This window comes from Leuciscus leuciscus (assembly GCF_965113295.1).
Source record: "Leuciscus leuciscus genome assembly, chromosome: 8".
Classification (NCBI taxonomy): Eukaryota; Metazoa; Chordata; class Actinopteri; order Cypriniformes; family Leuciscidae; genus Leuciscus; species Leuciscus leuciscus.
In genome coordinates this window covers 43,598,317-43,603,907 of record NC_138732.1, presented here as the reverse complement: position 1 = coordinate 43,603,907, position 5,591 = coordinate 43,598,317, and positions in this window count along the sequence as shown.

The following is a 5,591-nucleotide window of genomic DNA, read 5'->3' as shown; positions in this document are numbered from 1 at the left end:
TGGAGGTCTGCCTCTGCCCAGTGACCAACACTTTTCCTCTGTATGGCCTGTTTTGTGACAGGAATTACAGAATCTGTTCAGTTTGCCACAGTGTGGCTTTCTGAATTCTCCTGCAGATGGAGGATCTTCATGACATTCTAACACAGCTACCTCACCATGCATTTGTTTTCGTGACTCAATTCTTGTTGCCCAACTAACAATACCTTCGAATGTGTTTTGTGCTGGAGAAGCACCACACATGAGTGATTGCTGTACACGCGGCCCTGCATTTGTAAGCAGGAATTCAAGGACAATTACATTGTTGTGGTTAACACCCTCAATTCCAGAATACTCCTCAAAAAGTTCAAACATATTTTCTGCATATGTCTCAAACGATTCTTCAGTACTCTGTTTCCGATTGAAAATCAATTCCCATCCAACAGGACTACAACCACGCAGCTCGCGAAGGCATTGTTTTAGTCTATTCAAGATTTCGCTCTCAGGCTCATTTTGATGCATTGACTGCACAATGGTGCCTGTCATCAAAACCTGTGGTATCTTATAGTTCAGAACATCTGGAATTGAGCTGATAACAATTTGCCAAATATCTTTTGGTTCGAGCTGAAATGCATGTTTTAGACTAACAATGTGTCTCCACCATGGTTCGAATGGCCCTTTTAAAGGGAAACGGTCCGATCTCTGCTTTAAACAAGCTACATTCAGTTACTGTTAAAGGACGCCGAATGGTTGATTCTGTGCCGTTTGGGTGCCGTATCACCTTAAGGGCAGAAACAGGCACTCTTTTCATAACTTTATCACATGCTTCATCTGCCTGTAAAGATACAAGATTATTAGAGCAGGCTGCCTCATCTAAGAAGTGTACATTTTTAGCCCAATCACTGTTAAGCTTGTTGGGAGACTTGCTTTTAGCATTTAGCTTAGCCTTAAGATCTGCAATGGTGTCTTTGTGATTTTTACACTTTTTAGTCAGGGCTAACAGCTCAGCTAGTAATTTATCTAGCTGTGTTTGAAGATCTTGAATCTTTTCCTCAGACTTTTGTGCCTCTGCATTTTTAGAATGCACTTCTTCACATTTAGCATCCATAAGCGAAGATAGAAATTTTGTTAACTCATTTAGCCGTTTATGACTTATGAAGTTTAAAGCCTCAATTATTTCACCATGTTTTGATTTCTTCTGTTTACTACCCACTGTTTTCCACCAAGTGAAAATTTCATTGTCAATAGCATCCATGTTAAGACCTTTTCTACTGAGTTTGTACAGTGTAGGCTGAACCTTTTCGGCCCATAATGTAAACAGGACATGATCAGTACACATGCTTTCACAATAATGGGCTTACAGTTAATTTTCCCAGATTTTGGACTAGATAGTCTTCTTTCTAAAAAAGATCTATTTCCATCCCAGCATATCAAATACTTTAGGGGTTTACTTCTCAGAGGAACTTAAATAAGCCAAATTAAATTGAATTACTTAATTTAATTCCATCTGTGTCAAAGTTTAAGATTTTAATGGAATATAGAGTTTGTCAAGATTAGTTTAGGTTTAGTATAGGATATTAATGTTTTCAATGTGGCTTTTGGGCCTACCAGTCAGCCAGTGAGACAAAACATGGTTTAAGCGTTTGGACGCAGCATGGCTTTAGCCTTTAGCATTAGCCTTGATATTTGAGTTTTAGCTTGTAAATCATATCATCCTGTTTTCTCCAAATTTTCTTTTCATAAACAATGCATCGATCTGCCTTTTTATTTATAAAATCACGTGTTTTCCGATCTTTTACAAACTTAGATTTTTCTTTCTCTGTTTTCTGTTAGTTTGCTCATTCTCTTCGAGTGTTGCTGGTTTCAACAATGGCCGGAAAACATGCGCCTGATTTTAAAACTTTTAGGCTTTACTTTTTTTAGCTCTTCATCGATTATTCATTATTTGGAAGATGCTATACTTTAGGTTTCGTTTCTTGTTGCTTAGGCAAAACAAGGAGATCTTTAAAATCTAATGCACAAGGGTTTTCATTCTTCATCTAGCTACCGCATCACGTTCTAAACAAAGGGCTTTAATTCCGACCCGTAAACAATGCAAACATTTCTTCAACACTTCTATAAAGGGCAGAAAAAGTTTACTTACCATCGCGGCGGAAGAAAGAGAAGATGTTCAAACCTCTTGCTGATTTTAAAATCCCAAATACTTGCTGAAAAGGACATTTCTCGTGAAACTGTTTTGATCTGTTTTGAGATCACGTCCGAGGTCACCATTTTGTAAGGCCCGCTATATTGGCCCAATCTGCCGGTTCGCCAATACACGGGGAAGGTTGTCACGTGTTCTGTCCTCACTCATGCAAAGTATTTGTTGGTTAAATTTGCAATACATTAATCATGTACTCACTCGTTAATTCATCTGACTCCATAAATGAAAGGTTTTAATAATATCTGTGCCTCACTAAAAGTGAGTGAATGTTTGACTATTCCTTTTAACCATTAAATAAACAATGTCAAACCCAGTTGGAATAATCACATTGTAGCAATTTAATATTTCAGATATCAGAGATCAATTCCACAATAAATTCAAATATCTAGAACATGGTTATACATTGGTTACACCAAAGAATCTTACCCAGCTTGTACCTGAGATAGAGAGAGAGAAAGGGAAAGAAAGAGGGAGAGAGAGAGAGAGAGAGAGAGAGCGAGAGAAACCACCTATCCAATTCCACGTCCAGCCAAAAAGAAGAGCCCGAGAGAGCCAGAACACCTTCCTTTATCCTCTGTCCAGGTGACAAGGGGGATGGGGTGAGACCACCCTCAAATGGCTTCTATCCCACAGAAGGGGGGTTGCCTTATCTGGCATTATCTCTAAACCGGTTTCCTATAAACTTCTATAAACCTTATTTCCTTTTATTTTATCTATCTGGATATGAGATATCTGTACCACTCACTTTGAGACATTTCAAATGACACCAAAAGCATAACAGTCAATGTTGAATATTCACATTAAACCATGTTCTTACGTGAGTTCCTAGTTTCTGAGAGGAAGAAAGGCTGTATTGGGGGAGGTCAAATGTTAATCAGCCAGCATGGCCCTTTTGTCCCATAAATCAGGCCTCAACCAGTATTTTCAGTCTTACAGCACAGTGTGCCTTGATGTGGGCTGGGCGACACCAAACACGTTAGCTAGATTCTATAGCCTACGTGTCGAGCCGGTTGCTTCCCGTGTTCTCCCTTCGCATAGAAGCCAGTTACACTGTAAGCCCTGTTCGAAGTGTCGGCTTGCTGCGCCATTCCCCTCCTATGGACTGGATACGTGCGCCATTCTTGCTCCAGTAGAGTTCCTCATTAGCCGAACCCTGTTGAGTTCCTCCACACCCTTCGGCAACGGGCGTGGCGGAGCGTCCGATGCCAGGCCTAACACTCGTATGCATTGTGAAACTTGTGTTAGGCTGGGTCCATATGTTGTGATCCCTACGGCGATCCCATATGTGTATTCTTCCACGGAACGGCTCCCTGCGGCGAGCCCGTGTCTTTCCCTTGGCAGAGCCTGCTCTGCTTTCTCTGACCGGTGCGTCTCCCCCCTGTTATAGGCTGGAGCCACCTCAGTGACATTCCATATGTTGTACTGCCCGGTAACGCCCAGTCCATATGTGTAACCTCCACATGTATACCTCCCTACAGGCAGGATGTGGCTTCCACAGCATTCTTCCTTTCCTCTGAAATGGCACAAGTCTGACTGAGCAGTGACTTCCCTGGCCTAAGCCCTGTCCTATCTCCGCCTCAATGATGTGGGTGGAGCAGGAGGCTTTTGTCTAGGCACTGGAAGGTGTCAGCACTAGTGGCGTTTTAATGGGGATCCCAATCAGTCGGTACATCGACTACGTTGAACGTGACCAAACTGAAAGGGAACATCTCGGTTACGTATGTAGTCCCGTCGCCACTAGTGCTGGATCACCGCTGACCCCGGGCTCCGCTCGGCTTCTCAGCGAAAGACACGTGGTGCGTGCATCCTGTTGTAGATTTTTCCCTATCTCGCTCCTACTCTAAGTCTACCTGGGTTGTCTCCAATCGACGTTCCCTAACGTCGTCTCCAATCGACGTTTAATATATAGTCTACCTCTCTAAACTAACTCACCTGCTGCGCAGCAGAAATTAACAGACAGACTTCAAATAATGTCCTTCAAATGCTTTAATCACGGCCGGAAGAGTTCCCGAGCAGTTCTCAGGGAATCTCCCCCAAGAAGAAGCAAGGCCGGAGGATCAACAGTTTTTATAGAATAGGGAGGTATGGCAAAATTATATGAATTTGATTGGTTCTTCATATGCAAACCCTTCTGTTACTAGGTAAAGCAAACTTTGTTTTAATAATTACTTCATTGTTAATCACAAGGTTCTAACCTAGACATCTGTTTAGTTTCATTTCCCATATTTGTTATTTATACATACACATACTCAAGTCTTCTGAAAGGGCACACATACATAGCCAAATAACAGAACATTTTAGTACATTGTGTTTCAGAGTGTTAGTTTTGTTAGGCCTAAAAAGGGAAGTAAGGTTAGATACGTAGATACGTAGTTAATATTAGTTTGATATACAGTTTACTATTTTATTCATTAAAAATCCACCACAATCTGCTTCTGTGTTTATACCTGCGCTGCGGGGCGGAGCGCGAGATCTCACACGCCAATGTGCATTGTGCACAAGATGACAGGCTCCCGAAGCGTGATCCCAATCAGTCGTCGTTTTTGTGATTCACAACCAGAGAATCTTTTTTGGCATTGTGGATATACAAGAAAACCTTGGTTTCCAGTTCATTGTATATATTCAACTATATATATATAAAGACTTTGAGCTTTATTTCAAAGATGTTTTGCTTGGGTTTTTCATTTTTGAGAAGCAATATAGAAAATGTTTATTTTCTTTGCAACATAATTATTTTGCTTGCAAAATATTATATCCACAAATCTAAAACGGTGAAAGTTGCCCCAAATTTTTCTCACTTTCAAGAAGATGTTAAGACCTGCTGTAACAAAAAAGCTACTAAAACTTTCAATGTATGCTCACTCTTTGGTGTTTTTGTATAATCTTTATTTAATATTGTTATTATGTTTTGTGGTGAGGATTGTTATGTTTATGTGATCGGTGTAATCGCTATTTCCTCGTTTATTTATGCTGTTTTTTTTCTCTATTTATGACACACCCCTGGCAAGGTTCTCTCACAGTTATGAACAAACATTCTAGTAACGTTAATAAATGGTTCATTCAAAGTTGGCTGGTCTTTAATAATGTTGAAAAACATGAGTGTTATTTCATGGGATTTTTTTTTTTTTTGTGTGTGATTTGTAATTTGATGTTCAGCTTAACATTTTAAAAAAACTACTTCTTTCGAAACGTTCAAAGAGTATTGAAAGCAACAATTCTATAATGTTTCTAAATTGAAAAAAATTAAATGTATATCCTTAATGCTCTCATAACCAAGAAAAAAATAATAATAAATGGAAATGTCATTTTCAGAGAACATTCAAAACGTTTAATAAGAACGCTAGCAAAACATTCTTACAAGAAAACATATGTTCGTCAGTTATCACAGACAGACAGATTTAGTCGACTCCAC